The 20,465-nt window shown below is 53.1% G+C and overlaps 1 protein-coding gene across 6 annotated transcripts in view; it reads right to left on the bottom strand.

The window, feature by feature from the left end:
- SH3BP4 (SH3 domain binding protein 4) overlaps positions 1-11,366 on the bottom strand; it is a 42,203-nt gene extending 30,837 nt beyond the window's left edge. For 2 of the 6 annotated variants that reach the window (XM_054209535.1, XM_054209533.1), the window contains exon 1: positions 11,248-11,362. The gene's annotated coding sequence lies outside the window, so the exon portion shown is untranslated. Of the gene's footprint in view, positions 1-3,187; positions 3,833-11,247 lie in introns of those variants that run through there. The other 4 variants (XM_054209536.1, XM_054209537.1, XM_054209534.1 and 1 more) reach the window with 3 other exon arrangements.
- Positions 11,367-20,465: the final 9,099 nt, after the last annotated feature.

Here is a 20,465-nt window from a genome sequence, read left to right as displayed (position 1 = left end):
TGTCCAGAAGTAGAAAAGAAAACCAAAAGAGAGATGGCCACCACCATTCATCACAGAATTACAGAACTGCCTACATTGGAAGGGACTTTTCAGATCATCTAGTCCAACCATCAACCTAACTCTGACAAAAGCATTACTAAAAGCAACACCCGCTAGCGCTTCAGCCTCACAACTCTCCACTTTTACACTGAATTCAGCTTTTTTTCCCCGTGCACAATTCCAGTAAACAACATTTATGGCTTGCAGAGCCCATATAAAGACTATCAACCAAAACACACCACACACACGTACAAGAGAGCTGGCATTATTATTATTATTTTTAAAATTAGTGCTTACTACTGTCAGCTTTATTTTCAACAGGAAAACTAACAACATGTTAGTACTTCATCATAAAACAGATATACCAAGGTGATAAAAAAAAAAACCAAACAATTTCCAAGTTTGCAGGCTGAAGTTTTAAGGGAGACAAAGCAGAGCATCAACATAAAATATATTCCTTCAAAATCTGCTCTTTCTTGTGCTGCATTACTCATTCGGGAGCTTTTGGTTCAGAAGTCAGAGATGTACTCAGCCGGATATCCGATTGTTTGCTGGGCCTCATCCCAAATTTCTCTAACATTACTCACATTTTTTTGTGCGGGAAGAGGGATGATGATTTTTATACTTAAAGGCAAAAGGGAGGAAAAAGTGCCTGCATCACTTTGTAGGAATTGTTAACGGTTAGGCTGAGAATTCTGCATCCAAATGATTCCCGCATACCGCATCCACAGAAGGAAAAAGAAATCAGGCTGATGCCTGAATTCCTTAGAACCCAGGGATGAGCTGGGACCTCATCCAAGTAGGATCCTGCAACTCCAGGGAGATGGGCGATGGACGCTCGTCCCAAAGGAACATGCTTTACAAACATCCTGGCAGTGACCAGCAGCATCCCCTCCGCCTGCCAGCCTCCCTGCAGGGAATTAGCCCCTGCCCTGCTTTCACAAGCTAAATTGCCTTAAAGCAGCCCTAAGCCAGCAACCACCTGCCCTTTCCCCAAGCAAAATGCTTCCCCTTCTCCCTCCAAGCCAGGGGACCACCTGATGCAGCGCCGGTCACAATCCCCTCAAAATTAGACCAAACTGCAAATATTTTTATTCCTTTTTATCCTGCCTGACTGCAGGGCAATCTGGACACAGTGATTTCCGTGTTCCAGGCCCCCCCACAAATGCACTTTTAGAGCCTATTTTTGGAGGCATGGGCGCCACAACTGCAGAGGCCACGGTTCGACCCTCAGATTGTACTGCTGCATGAACCCAGGCAATGCTGCTGTTCTGTGCCTCAGTTTCCCCCCAACATTATCCACTGGTACCCAAATCCTTCAGGACACACATCCCTCCCCGTTACTCAAAGGATGCATCTCCGCCCGCCTGCGCTGGGGTATCCCATCATGGCCAGGCAGCAGGAAAACCAGCAGCAAGATTGCAAGCGGCTTTCCCCCAGGACACTTGTAAGGCGAGGGCTGAAAACAGGGGCCAAGGCACAGAGGTAAAGCTGGGATGGAAGGGTCACCCCCACTGCAGGGCGATTGCGGAGAGGGGGTTAAACACTTGCCCTCCCCAAATCCCCGCTGCAGGGCCCTGCATTCCTCTGCTCAAACAGCCTGCTGGGCTAAAGCTTTTTTTTTTTTTTGCTTGCTGTTTCCATGCCTGGTCATGTCCTGCATCCTGGATTTGGTGAACATTTTAATAGCTCCTATTAATAGGCAGAGCAGAAGCTAGAAAGGCACCAGCTGCTCCGGCCAGTGGCACCTGCAAGGAGCCACAGGGCTGTCCAGCTGCAGGGCAAGGTGCTTAAAAATCTGGCAGAAGAGCGCAAAAAAAAAAAAAAAAAAAAAAAAAAAAAAAAAAAAAAAGCAAGCCCTGCTCACCCACCCACAGAACGGAGACTGAGAAGCTCGGTGGCCTTCAAACCCGTTGTGTTCAAGGGATTTCAGGTACAGCCTCGCAACAGGATTTATCTCCACCAGGTAATTTCAGGCGCCGGTGAGAGGATGCACTTGTACATCCCCCAGATCAGCCAGCACTGGGAGGGGGTGGCATTGCATCCCATACCAGCCCTCCGCACCCAGGAACGGGATGCACATCCCTCAAAAGCACTTAGGATCTGTCCTCAGGGTCAATAGGCAAATTTTTTTAATTTTTTTTAAAATTTTTTTTTTTTACACATCTACTGAAAAAAGAATCTCCCATTCCCTGCAGGTCCAAGAGCTGAGATGTGCCGGAGACCACAGCACATCCGCCCCCTCGCCAGGAGTGGAGTTGAGACCTCGTTTCACACGATCTCACCAGGCACTGCAGGAGTCCAGATGGACCGTCTTGCTAATGAAGTTAATTAAAGTGTTTTTCAGCAGTGATTAACTTTCAGGTACGCCGCTCCAGAGCGGCTCCAGCTCTCTCCAGGGAGCACGGGCCACACCTCGGGAGCAGCAGGAGAGACAGGAAAAATTATATGGAAGAACTTACTGATGGCACTGAGGTGTTTCTCAGCAGCGTTTGCTGACTCAAAGCACCTTACAAAAAAAAAAAAACCCTCCCCCAAAAAAACAACTCAAACCAAAACCCTCCAAAAAACCAGAAAAACCTCAAAACTTTGTCTATTTTTCACCTCCAGGCTGAGCAGGACCAACTCCGAATGAAGATCCAGGCAAGGCTCTAGTGGGTGGATGCATGGGAGGGGACCCACCACCCCGATATCCCAATCCCAGAGCATCTTTTCCCCCCGGTACAGCTCAAAACAGACACAAAATACTCCGGGAAGCCAGCAAAGCTGCCCATAACTCTTAGGACGATAAGCTGGTCAAGGCCAGGGCCGGCAGCACAAGCTATCCGTTTTGCTGACGAGGTAATCACCATCTCCCAGGGACAGTAAATACTTTGTCCGTCCGCAGCCCTTGCCCAGAGATAACCAAGCAAAACGCTCATGAAGGCCAAGAGAAAGGCTTGCTTTGTGGCCACTGCTGCTTTGCTCCCCGACAAGGAGGACAGCTGCCGCAAAGCACTGGAAAGGAGACATGTCTGGGGAAGCTGGGATTAAAAAAAAAAAAAAAAAACAAAAAAAACACAACACACAACCAAAAACCAACCCAAAACCAACCCACCCCATTGCACCGGGCCCTGCACTTTCATCCCTTTTCCTCCAAAAAACCTACTTGTCTTCTTCTGTCCAAGCAAACATGCGGTGAATGTGCCTACAGAGGTACCGCTTGTCCGGAGGCTGCTCCAATAAATCTGCAGACGACGGTCTCCATAGGCAAGGAGAAGACAGCGCTCAGGAAGACAAAGTGCATGACGCACCCGGCCATCTCCCCCTCTCTTTTTGGGGGAGGCACCCCCCCATCTTCTTTTTTCCGTAACTCTGAGCCCGATGAATTGCAAAGGACCAGTTCGTCCCAGGCTACGTGCCTTAGGAACTATTCTCTGTGCTTTTTTACCGACTTTAATAGTTCCATCTGCACAGAAAAAAAACCCGCTAACGATGGCTTTTGTAAGAAAAGGGGGTAAAAAACAAAAAAAAAGCATGGACGGGTGGGAAACACTTCTCATGCCGGCAGAGAACAACCCCACCCCGGCAGAGCTAATCTGGTGGCAGGTTTTCAATGCAGCAGCCAGGATGCGAGGGGCTGGGGAGGGAGGTTGGAGAGGGATGGGGAGGCGGCAGGGGGGGTGGGGAAGAAAGCAAGGAAATGCCACAGAGGTGAGGACGCTTTTTCTGGCCGGGCAAAAGCTTGTTTTGTTTCCCTCCCTTCAGCTAGCTGCCATTTTCTGGAAGCTGGACAGGTTACCAAAAAAAAAAAAAAAAAAAAAAAGAAAAAGAAAAAAGAAAAGTTTCTCTTTGTTTAATTATAGCTGCGGTAGCCCTTGCACTGAGGGACCCAGTGTTGTGTTGTCCCCTCCCGTCCCCGTCCCCCCCCCGGCCCCGGGCTGCTCTGGGAACGGATGCGAAGGAAGATGACGGCACGGTAATAGGGAATAACACCAGAGTTAAAGCTTTAGCGTCTCCCACAAAGACACGAACCCAGCTCAAACAGATAATTTTTACTCCCAGAGGCACGCAAGACCCGGGAGACTTTGCTCTCAATTCCCTGTGCCACCACCACGTCGGTTATTCAAATTTCTACTCGTTTTGCTCCCTTCCTCCACCTTTTACCTGGTGCGGGTGGATTTTTATATGGACAACTCACGTGCCTTCTCCCTCCGCACTAAGCAAACCGATCGATGCTGCTGGTGCTTGCCAAAGTCACATCTGCGCAGACGCCAACCTGGGACAGCCAAGAGGTCTATCCCAGCCGTGGATTTACTCCAAGTTCAAACCCCTCTTACTCAATGGAACATGGTTCACGCTCCCCATCCCAAACGCTTTGCTGGTGCGATGTCACTGGGCTGGCAGTTCCCATCAGAACATGCTCAGGCTGAGAGAGTTGGGGTTGTTCAGCCTGGAGAAAAGAAGGCTCCAGGAAGACCTTACAGCCCCTTCCAGTACCTAAAGGGGGCCTATTGGAGAGATGGGGAGGGACTCTTGACCAGGGAGTGGAGAGATAGGACGAGGGGTAACGGTTTACAATTCTTTACTGTGAGGGTGGTGAGGCACTGGAACAGGTTGCCCAGAGAAGCTGTGGCTGCCCCATCCCTGGAGGTGTTCAAGGCCAGGCTGGAAGGGGCTTTGAGCAACCTGCTCTGGTGGGAAGGTGTCCCTGCCCATGGCAGGGGCTTGGAACTAGATGATCTTTAAGGTCCCTTCCAACCCGAACCATTCTATGATTCTATGCTGTGGGCCACTGTTGCGGAGGACCATGACAAGTGGCAACGAGCCCCGCAAAGCCAACAGCCAGCAGGTCACCGCCTGAAGCCCTCACCAGTGAGCTTATGGCGACCGCAAAACTTCTCCTGCCTTGCTTTCCTCCACCGACTGAGCTGGGGACGCAGCATTGTTCAACTCCAACGCAAAAAAAAAAAAAGCCTTTTCTGTTCCTAAGGAAACAGCCAGCGTCATTCAAAGCAGGCCACACGCCGTGCAAAGGCCCTCCCCCGAAAAGACAACCCAAAGCACGGCATACAGGCAGCATGGTCAGGGCTGGCCAGGCACGAACGGAGAATCTCCTGAAGGAGATAAATCCACAGGGCTGATGGATTTACCCCCAGAGAGGGAAGCGATAGCTTTGCACGGGGCTTGTTCGCAGCCCAGCCCCAACGACTACATCCCGCAGCCGCGATTTCTTTGCAGCATGGAAAGGGTGTTTTCCTGGCACCAGCTAAAAAACATCTGGTTTCGCTTGGTGGCAGCGATTCCCCCTACTGAAAATGACGGGATGCTCCCCCAGGGCAACCCTCCCACGGGGCAGGAGCAGGGGGCAGAGGAAGCAACTTCAGAGAACTGTGAAAAGGAAAATCTTTCACATTATTCACATTATTATTAATTATTATTGCAGCCTTCCCCCTGTCATTTAACAGGACTGCAAACCAGACGTGCATCACCATCCTTCCAATTTGCACAAAAGCACCCAGATGATGAAGAAACACAGGAGAGACTACAAAAAAATTAAAAAAAAATAAAAAAAGGTGACTCAGCCACCTTCTGCCTTTACATTTTAATATATACAGGTTTGAGGCTACAAAGTTGCTCGCACATCCATCATCTTGCACATGCAGTCGGCGTGTGTCAGCCAAGCCCCGTCGCCGATGAAGAGGAGGAGATGGGACGTGACGTGCACTGCCTGCCTTCCCCGCTGATGGGTCTGAAGCAACATCTCGTCCAGGCAGAGCCGAAGCAACTATTCGCGTAGGAGCACGCAAGAACATTTAGCCCTAGGACTTGCAATTCGTTTGCCTCCTATCGGTAATGAGAGCACTAACGCTCGCCAGCAGCCTGTTGATACGCCAGCTGGGAATGACTACCTCTCGGCACTGAAAATAAGCCCTTGCACAACTCCAAATTAAATCAGCAGGTTAAAAATAGAAATATTTTGCAGGGGGGGAAGAGGGGGAACCAGCCAAGGGGTTCATAACGGAGGAGCAGCAGACTGGCCAGCCCGTAGACAGTGCTAGGTTTCCACCAAAAAACGGGATTAAAGACTGCAGATTTTGCTTGTGGGACACCAGTGACTTCTTCAAAAAACATGCAACCCACCCAAAATGCCAACCTGCCTACAAGAGGAAAAAAAATGTGAATCCAAGACAGGATGAAAGAGAGTTGGAAGTCTGACAGTCAGCAATTTGACCCATCAAACCCCCTGGAAACACTGTCAACATGCACAGGGCAGCGTGGCTGCCTGCCGGACCTGCAAACCACCCACGGCAGCAAAGGGATTTCACGTGCTCCTTCATTTTCCCGTTGCTGTGAGCTACCACTATACACCCCTCTCCGTACTCCCGCACTTTTCTTTATAAGCCCAAGGGAGCAGAAATGCACTGAAATCATTTAACTCCAAGGACCACTGGGAGAAATAAAGGATCCCAGGCTGCAATGAGGACCAAGGGATGGGATAGATGCCGCAGGTATCCTCAAAAATTAACCCTCAGCCTGGCTCTGTGGATGGTTTTTGTGTTACTGGAACTGGGATATCACTTTGAAGTCAAGTGATATCATCTGGCCTGCTGGTGGCAAGCCTCTCCACCTTGTTTAGAAAGCCAAGGCTCTGCACTGGAAGGGAAGGTGCTCGTCAGGGCATGCATGTGCCCACTGGAGGACCCGCTCCCATCAGGCAAAGTTACAGCTCCCACAAGCACTTTCTCCTTTTTTATTAAAAAAAAAAAAAAACCAAACCAAAACCCAAACATTATTTATGGCCACAAAGTGAGCTCAGACTTCAGTTTGCACTTCTGAATTTAACAAACCCTGCAGCTTCGTAATTGAGAAGCAAGGCTGTCCTCGCATCCCCATACCATCCCTTCGGGTCCCTTTTAGCGAGAGAAATGAGGAGCAACACCCCCCGCTGCTCCCCAGCTCGCCCCGGGCTTTCAGCTGTCCCTCCAGGGTTTGCTTCCAAGTCACGTCCGCGGCGGGTGGCAGGTTTTCCTCCCCCCAGTCATGCCAGCCTCGAGAGGTCCACGTGCTCCCTGCCCCAGCCAAGGCTGGCACGGTGCTTTCGACGTCCTCTAACAATGACAGCCCTGTGCCCCAGCACCGGCCCCTTGGCGGGGTTAATGCTGGGATTGTTCATCCCAAACTCACAAGGAGCGAGCGGATGCGGCCCTGGCAGCAAAAGCCTCCCGCGCATGGGGGACCAGGAGCGTGCTGTAATGCCACAGCTCATGTCCCAAGTGAAACGATGCAGGGACTCATTTTGTGCTTTTTCAAGCTAAAAGCTCATTCTGCAGATTTTAGGGAGGAGCCTGAACGGGTCCATCAGCTGGCGCTGACAGAGGAGATGCCTCTTGTGCCACGTCCAGAGAGCAGGGCACCCCCGGCAGCACGTTGCTCTCAATAAACACCTTCCTGCATCCATCACCTCCCACCCCAGCCTGTCCCTTGCCAGTATACATAAAATACCACTGCAACGAACCCACCGGGCCTTGGGCATCACAGCAATGCAAGAAGCAAGCTATCCATTTGGCACCCACAGCGACACATCCACGATGCTACCGAAGCCACCTATGAAACCTGACATTTGCCCCTGTCCCACCATCTCTGGGAGTTCTCGTTTGAGCCACTTTTAAGAGCAAACTGGACCAAAAGCCCTGCAAGGGTGAAGCGCTGTAGAACATTTCACTGTATATATCACAATGTATATATTCCAGTTAATAAGCACAAATCCATTTACTAGAGAGCTGATCCCCCTCTTTCAAACCTGGGTCATCACTGGTTACTAGGGAAGTCACCATCTGGCTACAAAACTCCTCTGAGAGTTGCCATCCACAGCCAAGGTGCAAGAGATACCCAGCCCTCTGCCTGCCATGGACACCCCTCCATGATGCTGCTGGGTGCCCCAACACCCATCAAGGGCCACCCTTGGTGGTCAACCAGCCCTGCAAACCCCAAAGCACACCCTGCACAGGGACAGCAACCCCCCCTCAACCTGCTGGAAACCCATCCCACCTCCTTACCACCTACCGGGGCGCCGCCGGGGCAGTCTGCAAAGCACAGGTGTTTTAAGAATGAATTTTTGGCAAGGAGAGAAAAGGCAGGTGCCAACCCCTAAGGTTGAGAGACTCCCAGGCAAGGTTATTTGCATTTGTTTCTGTTTCAGCTGCCATCAGAAATCCACCCACCAAACCAGGAGGCGATGCAACATTCAGACCTCTTGAAAATAAGAATAAAGAGGATGCAAATTCCCCTTAGCGTCCTGACCTCTACAGCTGCTAGCTCCCTTCACGCAGCCAGGCTTCTGCCATGAAAAGCTTCTTGCTGTATTTAAATGTTTTTCTCATTTAAAAAAAAAAAAAAACGCAGCGTCTAAACCACGTCCTTAACATAGATACAAGCTTTTCTGAACAACCCCACCAGGCTAAAATAAATATTTTGCTTCACAAATAGTTTTCCTCTCATTAAAATGAAAACATAATTAGGATGTCAAGCACAGAGGCAAGCAATGGCTGCAATCACTCCACGCAGCCCCACGCTGCTCAGGCTTTATTTGATTAAAAGTAACGACACTGCTATTTTTGAAAAGCACACTCTCTTCCACAGCCCCACCAGAGTTATTTTGGAAAAATATATATATGGAAAGCTGGCATCCTTGCCACCAAAAAATCCCCACACAGAAGGGCACGCACTCAGTAGCGGCTGCAGGTCCATGGCATGGGCCACCTAGCGAGCATTGTGGGCCACCTCTTGCTGCTCGTGGCCAGGGGGTTACAGCTCACCGTAGGAAGAGCACAGCGACCTGGGCAAGCACCTAACTGCCGGAAAGGGTGAGAGAAAAGAAGAAAAGAGAGGAAAAAAAAGGAGAAGAGGAGAGAAAAGGTGCTACCAGAGATGTTGCACGAGGGCACCTGTGCAGGGTCTGGTACCGACACTGCCGCACGAGAGCAGGAGCCAGGATGAGATGCAAATATCCAGGGCTACAAGACACCCAGGAGGAAATTATTCTCAGTATCAGGGGTTCTTTTGTTGTTTTTAAGCAAATCTGAGCATCCCTTTGCTGCAGGAAATAAAGGACGAGTCCTTTGAGAGCGGAGGGGGACGTTTCACTATCCAGACACAGATGTCAACACAACACGCATCCCCCTCCAACTTCTGCCCAAGCTGTCGCTCTGCTCGTTAACAGCTGTAACTTAATTATTGCAAATCTCAGGCAGCGTTAGCCAGGAAGGGCAGTGCTGGGCATTACACACGATTCCTCGGCATCACCCCTGCCAGAGCACGGATGCTGTGCCAAGCATTTGCACGCCTCTGCATCCCACCCCCCTTGACAGCTCTGGGTCCGTAACAGGTTCCGATGCCACGCAGCTTTCCAAGGCAAAGACGGGGGTTACGGGACACATGAAACTGCATCACGGGGGTTATGGGATGCACAAAACCACATCACAGCCACCACCATCCCATTGTATCAAAGCTGTTCGGAGTATAACTAACGCTGAGCCACCCTCGTGGCCAAAGTGTTTGCTCCTCAACAGCTTTATAGCTGGGGATCCCCAAAAAACCCCAAATGGGTACCCCAGTACCCGAGCCCCAGGCTGCAACGTGTCATCACCTATTCATGCCCCCCTGTAACACACCTTCCGCACAACTCCAACCTTCCTGCAAGCCAACCGCTGTAAACCAAGCCTTGAACAGCATCCCCTGCTCACAGAACAACCCCCGCCCCAGGCAGCCAGCAAGGAACAAAAGGTCAGCAACCCCATGACATCGGTGAGTCCCAACCCTTCATGGAAAATAAATGCCAGTGCCACGCTGTTTAAAAAAAGCCCCAAGCTCCCTGGGAACATCCCACTCGTGGCCGATAAGAAAAGAAAGAAAAGCCATTCTGGCCTTCTCCAGCCTCAGCTGTAAGACATCGCCACGAGTTTACGGGCCAGACATATCCGGAAATGTTAGCGCATTGTCCCCGGAGGACACATGGTCACCCTGCCCTGCGCCCCAAACTGAACGGGGCTCCCAGCCGGGTGCAGGAGTGCCAGCCCTGGGACCTGGCCCCCATTGTCCCTGTCCCCTCCGGGCAGCAGGGCCCCGGCAGGCTGCTGGGGCCAGGCTTGCGGACACCAGGTGCTTGCAGGGTGGCTACTGGATGGGGAGGCGTATGAGCCCCCGCTAATGCTGGGAGCGGGCACAGAAGTTTCTGACACAGACATCTCGGTGGCGTCGCGGGAGCGGACGCTGCTGGCCCAGCTCCCAGGGGGCTTCCCTGGCTTCCACTCGGCGTGGGGGCAGCACGCCAGGCTGGCAGACGGGGGGGTGCATCCACGGTGTGCGTACAGCACGGCACGGCCAGGGAGCCGTGCCCCCCGCGCCCGCACGGCGTGGCACAGTCACACGGACCGCACACCCGCTGCACGGCACACACACACACTCCCACGGAGGGGGACACACATCCACACACGCACTCCCACGGAGGGGGACACACATCCACACACGCACTCCCACGGAGGGGAACACACATCCACAAACACACACCCTCCCACGGGGGGCACAAACTGGCTCCCACGGTGGGAGCACACACACACACTCCCGCCGGGGGGCACAAGCACACTCCCACGGCGGGTACACACACACATACACCCCCATGGGGAATACAAACACGCTCCCACGGGGACACACACACACACACGGGGGGGGCACACACTCCCACTCTCCGACGGGCGGCATATACACACACACACACACTCTCCCACGGGGGGCACAAACACACTCCCACGGCGGGGGAACAGACACACTCCCACGGGGGGGGGCGCCCACACACATACACACACTATCCCACGGAGCACACAAACACACTCCCACGAGGGCCACAAACACACACACACACTCAGACGGGGGGCACACCCCCACCCCCAAACACCCCCTCACACACACACCCCCACACCCCGGGGCAGCCGGAGGCGCGGAGCCAGGCTGCCCGCCCGGACCGGCCGAGCTCGGACGCCGCCTCCCAACGGACGGGCGGAGGGGGATGACACGACTCCCCCCCGGCCGCCCGCCCGGCGCCGCCTCCGCCGCCACAAACTTTTCCCTGGCGGCAGCGGGAGCCCCCCACACACACCCCGGGCGGAGCCGCGGCCGCTCCCGCCGGCGGTGCCCCCCCCCACACACACACCCCGGCAGCGCGTCGCTCACCTGCGCCCGGCGGCGGGACCGGGACCGGGACCGGGACCGGGACCGGCGCCCGACCCCGCTCCGCTCCCCGTTCGCGCCTCCCCGCCGGGCACGGGCCCGCGCGCCCCGCCCGCCCCGCGCCAACGCTGACGTCAGGGGGCGGTGCTGCCGGCGGCGGGGGGGGGGGCGTGGATGTGTGAGGGGAGGGGGCGGGGGCAGCGCCCGCGTGCGAAGGGGCGGGCGGGCGCGTGCCAGGCTGAGCGCGTGCCGCCGCGCGGGTGGGGCGTTGGGGGGTGGGCGGGGGTTGTCCCTCTGCGGATCGCGTGTGCGGGTGGGGGGGGGCCGGGGGGGAGTCCTCGTGCAGAAACCCCACGCGTACAAAGGGGCCGTCGTGCAAAGCCGGCGTGAGCGGGGGGGGGGCGCGTAGAGCGGGGGGCTGAGCCCCCCCATTGCCCCGGAGAGACCCCCCCAAACCCCCGCCCGGGCCCCGCGGGAGTGACCTCCACCCGCGACAAGTGGGGGGGAGGCCAGGGCGTGCCACGGGCGCCCTGGGCCCAAACTGCTGCTCAGCGGGGGGGTGATAGACCCAGAAATTCGGCTTTTGTGATTTTTGGGGTGGGTTTTTTTTCTTTTGCATTTCAAGGAATTATTTTTTTTGCATTTTAGGACTTTTTTTTTTTTTTTTTTGCAAAGGAAGCGAAGCAGCACGGTGCGGCCCACGCCGAGCGTTTGGTGCAAGGCCCGCTGTGCTGGCGGGGACCGGAGCAAAGATTCCCACCCTCCACCTCCAATGCTGCTCCCCCAGGATGGGAATTCCTGCCAGTGGGAAGAAACACAGAGGAAAAGCGCTAAAACCACCCCAAAACCTTTATTCTCGATAAGAGAGTTGCGCAACCCGATTTCTTGAGTTAAACCGTGGGTCCGGGGGACGGCTTCAAAGCTTGCGATGGCTCCTCCGACCCCGAGGCAGCCAAAGCCCCGCCCAAAAAAAGCCTTTGTGCTCATTAAAACCGCAGGGGCTAATTGAGGATCCCACTCCCGTCGCTGCGGAGCGTCAGCGCTGCCTGGGTTGCACGTCCAGGCTGGGAAATGGGGCAGCGGGAGCAAGAAACGCGGCGGGTTGGGGATGGAAGCAACGTGCAGCCAGAGGTGGTGGCCATGGCTACCGTCACAGTGGCCACCCCGCGTGGAAACGCCCCTGGGGAAAAGCAACTGAGGGAGAAATATTGGGGCAGGCGGGTCCTGTGCGCAGGAGGGCCTGGGCTATGCAAGCTGCTGCTCTTCCGACCCCTCCTTGTTTTTTCCTGGATTTAATCGGGATCCCATGATTAAATTTCCTCTTCCTAGTCTTGGCTCCTCCTGCGCCCAAACTTCCAGCGCTGCCGAAGGAGACGGGACTGTGGCCGGGGCGAGAGGAAAGTGGAGAGGGCGGCCAGGGGCAGCCGTCCCAGGTGTCAGCCGGGGCTCCCTGGCCTCTGCCAACCCTTTCGCCGGCTTCGTTTAAGCCAGCGCCAGCCAAACAAGCCGTACGACCACATCAAAGCGCCCTCGGGAGCTCCTTTCTCTCGCGTTTGTTGGGAGGTTTGGGGTTTTATCAAAGGAAGGCTCCCCGCAGCCGGGCCGCCTGGTTCTCTCTGACATTTCGGTCTCGCTTTGCTGGTGGAAACGGTCCCACAAGCACTGGGAGCACTGGGAACACCGGGGTCTGGCTGGGCTGGGCTGGGTGCTGCTCCCACGCTGGCGGGGGGGTGATGTGGGGGTACCGGGGTGCTGCTCCTATCTGCGCCTTGGCACCAAGCCCAGGACAGCCAGACCAAGGTGCTCCTGTCCCTCTGCTTCTGCATGTGTCGTGCAAAACTGTCACTGATGGCATTATTTGAGCTGCCGATTTCTCTCGCGCATCCTTAGTCTGATTTCGTGTCTCTCATACTGTAAAGCCCCAAAATGACTCGTCTCTTTCAGTGTTTTTATATTAGAAATAGTAAAGTAGCGAATCTCACTATTGATACAGCCCCTGATGGCAACCAGCTGATGTTTCACAAAATATGTTGGTCCTGCTTTGCTCTTGTATTAATTAGTCCGTGTCAGAGATAAATCACACTTGTCCTCTCCTGACAAAGTTTGAATAGACTTTTTTTTTTCTCTGTCTCTCAAACCCCAGTTTGGTCTTACTCGTTTTAATAATTTCCTAAATCACTGAAGCCCTGAGAAGTGATGGTAGAGGTCTCTGGGTCATCCCAGGCTGACGCCTTGAGTGGCTTTGGGGACAAAAGTGTCTTTTTCGATGGGCTGGCTGCTGGGCTGAAGGAGGCGTAAGTGCATCTGGAGTTTCAGCGCAGCAACCTCGTGATCCCTCTGTGGTAAACCTATGTCTCCGGGCGGTAAAACTGAACTTGAACTCCAAACTATCGGCTTAATTGAAAACGAGCGATTTGTGCATGATGACCACTGCCCATCCTGGGAGCTGGGAGCTGCTTTCCCCACGCTGAGGGTTCACGTCAGGCACGTTGCCGGTGGGGACGGTCCGGCCGAGTCTGGGGTAGAAGGATGAGCATCCCATGCTGCATCTCATCCTCCTGTCTGTCTCACAACAGGCGGTTTGCAACACCCGAAGCTCAGAGCAATGAGGGGCCGTGGGGTATTTGGTCGCGGGGTCAGTGCTGTGCGTGGCAGGGACCAAAATCCATGGGTGGGCTTCCCCAGCATCCTTCCAGCAGGCGCAGGCTCGTCCCGGGCTCCTGCCTCCCTGCCCCGCTCCTACCCCTCTCCTGCCTGCTGCTGCCACCTCCCCTCCGCTGCCACCACCACCGCAGAGAGCTGTGGGGGGAGCAGGGCACGCTGGCGGAGCCATCCCACCTTTGGAAGCATGCCATTCCCATTTCCCCTTCCAGGAAGCGATACCGGTGAGCAATTAGACCCGGGCAGGATGCCCTCACTGAGCTCAGGCTTTTTGTACGGCGCTGGGAATTCATCTTGCAGGAATGCCATGTTAAAGTTCATTTCAAGACTTTCTATGTCCACTCGCCTATGGTGTTTCTGAAGCACTTCCACAAAACCGAACGAAGATTGTCTCTGCCTACATAGTGCTTAGGAGAAGGGCTGGTCATGGAATCACAGAATCACAGAATGGCAGGGGTTGGAAGGGACCTCTGGAGATCATCTAGTCCAACCCCCTGCCAGAGCAGGGTCACCCAGAGCAGGTGGCACAGGAATGTGTCCAGGAGGGTTTGGAATGTCTCCAGAGATGGAGACTCCACCAGCTCTCTGAGCAGCCTGTGCCAGGGCTCTGCCACCCTCAGAGTAAAGAAGTTCCTCCTCATGTTTAGGTGGAGCTTCCTATGTTCAAGTTTGTGCCTGTTACCTCTTGTCCTGTCACTGGGCGCCACTGAAAAGAGCCTGGCCCCATCCTCCTGACACCCACCCTTTAAGTATTTATAAGCGTTGATAAGATCCCCCCTCAGTCTTCTTTTTTCCAGACTGAAGAGATCCAAATCCTTCAGCCTTTCTTCATAAGAGAGGGGTTCCAGTCCCCTAGTCATCTTGGTAGCCCTTTGCTGTCCCCTCTCCAGCAGTTCCCTGTCCTTCTGGAACCGGGGAGCCCAGAACTGGACCCAGTACTGCAGATGTGGCCTCACCAGGGCAGAGCAGAGGGGGAGGATGACCTCTCTCGACCTGCTGGCCACGCTCTTCTTGATGCAGCCCAGGATGCCATTGGCCTTCTTGGCCACAAGGGCACATTGCTGGCTCATGGTCATCCTGTTGTCCACCAGGACTCCCAGGTCTCTTTCCACAGAGCTGCTCTCCAGCAGGTCATCCCCCAACCTGTCCTGGTGCAGGGGGTTATTCCTGCCCAGGTGCAGCACCCTACACTTGCCCTGGTTGAATTTCATAAGTTTTCTCTCCGCCCATCTCTCCATGTCTGATGTACCCGTGACTCAGATACCTGAGTGCATCTGGCTCTTTTGGAAAGACAAGGGCTCATCTTTGCTCTGATGCTACCTTGGGAATTGCAGGGAGATGCTGGACATCTGCTCGACTTGGAGGAAAATGCGGAAACGAGCTGGCCTGCAAACGAGCCGGTGTCCGATAAGCACCAAACCCCACAGCACCCAACCCCTCGCGGAGGCTGAAGGCGCAGGAGGATGCTCTTGCAGATGCAGTGGTGGCTTGACCTCTAGCTCCTGACACCTTCCACATGGAAGCGTTCACAAATCTAAGCCTAATAAAACCTACTTCCCAAATGTCATCTCATAAAATCCCGGCACTCTGTGGGAGTGTCCAAGCTCTCGCTGCAGCTGGGGTTTGTTGCAGCCTGTTGCTACGCGCTGGAGGGGAGCGCTTTTTCCACGAGCCTCCAATTTTTGATAGGAATCCAGCAAATCCTTTTGCCCGTATCATGCTATGGATTGCTTTCCAGAGCTGGGGAAGAGAGTGCTTGGCTGCCAAGGTGCATTTGATAACACTTCATTAGCACAGTGAGCTCAGCGAACTCCCCGAGGTGAGCTCTTCCAGGCCAATCTTCCCCTTGCTGCGAATTAATTACAGCCAGGACGGTTAATGATGAGGGATACGGATGGCTGGCAGTTTTTGATGTCCCTCTATGTTCATGCCGTACGAAGACGGATCTTCTCCTATGGAAGCGGGTGGCAATTGCTGCTTTCCTGGGAAGCAGCGGCTCTTTAATTATTTGCATCCCTTGGCAGGGAGCAAGGCAGGCTCTGACATAGGCGGCACTTCCAGGTGTTTGAACTCTTCTTGGTCAGGGTACTAATGTTTTATGACTAGGCAAAGTAAATAAATGATTCAGACAAGATTTATTTTGTACGTAGAACTTTATAGTTTCAAAAGCAATTACCCACAAAAAGTTTCTAATAAGTTAGTCTCGGTGCCATTTGGAACAGGCAAACAAAGCATCGTCTTCCTGCTGCCAGACTCCCCGAACGGATTTTTCTGCTTCGTTTTCTCAATTAGATTACACTGAGCCGTAATAAAAGCAGGGCAGATTTACTCCTCTGACACCCGTCTCCGCCTCAGATGTGCGTTTACCCAATATGTTTTTGTAGCTGGAGTCTGGAGGATTTTTTTTTTTCCCATTCCTTCCCTGGCCGCGCGCTGCAAACGCGACGCAAGGTCTCCCTCCATTGCAATGGCTGAAGGCGAAAGCAGCAATTTCCTACGCTGTATTTGCAAACCTGGCCTCTATTTTTGGTTTTCTTTGGGACTCCCCCGTGCGACACATCCGCTGGGGAAACCATGGCACTGCGGCAGGTGAGTGCCCCCTCCCCTCATAAATTTGGGGCTGTGTTGGTGCCAAAAGGGAAGGAAAATTGCGGGATGAGGGGGACTGGAAGTCAACCGTGACCGCTGTGCAAACTGCTCAGCCCTTGTCTATGGGGTTTGTAAGGTGACGGTAAACACCCGGCCAGGTAATGATTGCTTCCTACTAATAGCAGGGATTAGTTTTTTTAAGCCTTGATGAGGAAGTGCGCAAAGCAAATGACAGGGCTTCCGAAGTGGCTTTTAATTTCTTTGGCTGCCTGACACTGACTGACTGACTGACTGAATAAACAAAAGGAAAGCAAAGAGGCTTCGAGAGATAAGATTGTCCTGGTGACCAGCCTTGCACCTTCTCTGGTCCTCTAGGTTAAACCTACAGCATCATTCCACCTTTTGCAGAAGCCTTGGGCACTTTTCCTGCTGTTGCATCCCCCCAAAATCCTTTATTTTAACCCAAATCTTTTATTTTAACCCAGCATTTTCAGTAAATAGCACTCTTCATTTTCCCTCGTTGCCCTACAAGTCAAGCAATTCCCGGTCCATACCTCCCACTCTGCCTGGCTGAACCAAAGCGCTGATCACGACGGCGAGACCCGTGACCCATGAGTTAACGCTGCGGTTTCCCATGGAGAGTTTCTTTTCCTCCCCGAGCCCGATTGCACAAAATAAACCAGCTTTTGTTTGCAACGGAGATGCTCCTGGCAACAGAATGACGGAAGCTGCAAAAAACGCCGAGGCTCAATGACAGCTCTATCTAAAACTAACCACCAAGATAGGTCTGTTTTGGCATTGTTAAGGAAGAAAGCACCAAGCTAATGGGAAAGGGGACATCGCTACCGTTTATGGTGGCTTCATAAATGGATAATTACCCCTGCCTGGCAGAAGAGGCGTGCAAATGGGCATGGTTATTGCTGCATGGGCATGAACGTTGAAATGAGTTTGTGAGGTGAGAGAGACGGGCTCCAACCTACACCCTCTGCCCTCCAAATTCAGCAAACTGACAAATTCAGCTGGATTATGGGATTTGCAAGGACTGCTGCAGTCACTGAAGAGGCTACAGTGGGTTTCTGTGGGTCTGGAGCAGGCCTGGAGCTTGCAGGAGGGAGTTTGAGGAGCTGTGCAGCCAAGGAGGACTTTGGTATTTAGCGCAATGTCCTCCTGGGCTGCCTTTCCGTGTCCCACAAAGGCTCCAAGCAGCCCTTTCTCCACCAATTTTGGCTGCTGACTCCCAAATTTCCCCCTATACATCTAAAGGTCTTCTCTGGGGCTGAGACATGGGGAGCAAGAGCCATTTAAAGGTGCTGTGGAGCGGCATGGCCGTCATTTATCTCCTGCCATCAAATCACTGCCAGACCCCTTCCACCTTTCAGGCAGCACTGTGGTAAAGCAGGGGGACAGTTTCCTTGTTTTAATTGTGTAAGACACGGTAATTTCCCATGTTCAGTGGCGGGCAGCCTCATTTATGGCTTTTGCTGAGCTCCTGTATCAATCAATGTGGTTAATTGAATTGATGGTTGCACCGGCTTGTGTTCGGAGCAGCTGTTTCACATCATTAGCCCCACTTAACAAGATGATCTGTCAGAAGAGCTGTCTGCAGTCTTCTCCACCTTTTCCCAAGCAGTGGGGGATCTGGAATCTCCCCACCATACACCAGCAGTGGCTTAGGGACAGGGACAGGCATTCGGAAGATGCTACGCTGCAGCCATCAGTCTAATTTCTAGTGCATACCAGCAGCTAAATCAGATTTGAACCCAAGGGCTGAAGGCAGCTGATACAAATACAGGGCAAACCCAGAAGAAGCAGTGTTTTCTGCAAATTCATCCCAGGGATGCTGGGTGCAAGCGTCCCGGGATAAAAGGGGAGATTAAAAGTATCAGCACCTTTTGCTGTCTGCTATCCCCCTTGAAAAAGGGCTGAGGACTCGCAAGATAAGGGGAAAATAATATTTCCCAGGCCTTTACAGGCACAGGACAAAGAGAGTGAGGCATTAGCCCAGAAACCCAGAAGAACCATCAATCATGGGGTGAGGAGGGCTGGAGCAAGACCTGCCGGAACACATGCCCCATCAGCAGTGTCACGGTGGCAGGCAGAGGATGTGCCATGATGGCTTATGGCAACGTTATCTTCCCAAAGCAAATGCTGGGCGCCGAGGACCGGGCAGCACAACCAGCACAGCACCTTCCCCCCTTTTCATATGGTCGATGAACACTATTTTTTTTTCCTTGCTTCCCCCCTATGCAGGAGGGACTTCCCTTCTTCTCATCCTCCTTTTCCTACCTGCAGTCCCTGGGTCTTATGTAGCAAATACCATCCAGACCCTGGCAACTGGCATTTTCTACTGGGCAGTTTTTCTTGGGCTGAAGCATCTGTGACCGAATTTCCACAGCTCCTGTGTCAGATGCGGACACATCATCCCCATTTTTCCTGTTTAACGTAGCCAGGGAATAGTGCTAAAATTTGGCAGTGTGCCCGTGATCAAACATATTTTCAGTGGTTTCTCACCTAGCTTGAGATGCTGGTCATCTGTGTAGCATCTCCTGGATATAAGGGCTGTGAAGATAGTGACTCTACTAATTAGTAATTAACATGAAAGCAGCTGCCCCATCAAGAGATGCTCTCTCCCACAAACTCCTTTCAGCATCCTGTTTTCAAGCCAGCAATGCAAAATCCATTCCCAATGGTGTTTGCTAGCCCCTGCACAACTCGTGCCATCCCTTTGGTTTTCCTCCAGAGCATTGGGCCAGATGGGGCTGTGTTTGTCCGTCTGATTTTCCAAGGCATGCTGGAAGTTTTTCCTCTCATCCCAAAGATTTGGAGCTGAAAAATCCCTCTAGGAGGAAACTTGCATCCCTACTAAATGCTTTATAACCCTGGTCAGAGAGACCTTGAAGTCTGTATTGCCTGAAGATCTGCATTTCGGCTCCAGATATCAAGCCCTTTATCTACCTTCTGTGTTGGTTTCAGGTTTCTGGCCGAGGTGATGAACCTCCTAAGCTTCCTTGGCAAAGCTGCCTCCGAAGGGATGCCTCCACAGTCCCCCTGACACCTGGGTGCTCCCCCTGGGGCCAAGGGACTGCAAAGATTTCCCTTGCTGAAGTTCACTAAAATTAGGAAAGTTTCACATGGGACATGTGGATTCTTACCCTTCTCTTCTTCTTCAGAAGTGTTGGAGGATATCTGACCATCAGGCAGGAGCAGGGGCTTGATTTTGCTCCTCCTTTGACATGCAAAAGCCCCAGCTGTGACCCAGGCATGGCTCTATGGAGTCCCATCCTGGAGATGCTGTGCACAGCCGGGACCCAGAGGGCACCCAGGGCTTTTCTTAACTCTGTCTACTCTAGACTTGAATAAATGTCCCTGCTGACACCCTCAACCAAGCGCTCTCTCCCCATCTTCTTCTCTTTCCCCCATCTTCTCCACCCTGGCTTCTTCGCTGCCTTAACAGGTTTCTCACCCCGGTACCCAAAACTGCCTCTGAGATAAAACTGGGGACATTTGTTGCTGGGGAGGAGGCAGCAAAGGAGCGACGCTGATGTGTGGTGGACCAGCTCGGAGCTCCTCCATTAGCCCCCAGTACCCTGGCTGGGTTTTAAATCCGTAACCACGTGGAAGCCATCTCCTCCTTGCACAGGGCATCCTCTGTCCCTTTCCCTGGAGCAGCCCTCAAGGATGATGATGCAGCAGGTGGGACAGACGGCATTTTCCGATGGTCACTGCTACTGCATGCGCGGGTGCCTGTCCTGGGGGTTCCTACACACCGACAAGGGCAAAGAGCAACAGGAACCAGTTATACCATTATAAAATGATGTTAAATGTCAGATGCGTGCCATGGTGCCAGGTACCCTTCTGCAGAGCCCTCCACACATTGCACCATTTGCAGCTCTCTTAACAAAGAAGGTCTTGTAAAAAAAACACCGCCTGCATGAGATTTAAGCCATCAGAGATAACCGCTTGGCTGTTTC

This window comes from Rissa tridactyla, chromosome 7 (genome assembly GCF_028500815.1).
Source record: "Rissa tridactyla isolate bRisTri1 chromosome 7, bRisTri1.patW.cur.20221130, whole genome shotgun sequence".
Taxonomy (NCBI): domain Eukaryota; kingdom Metazoa; phylum Chordata; class Aves; order Charadriiformes; family Laridae; genus Rissa; species Rissa tridactyla.
This window is presented reverse-complemented; position numbering and strand designations above follow the sequence as displayed.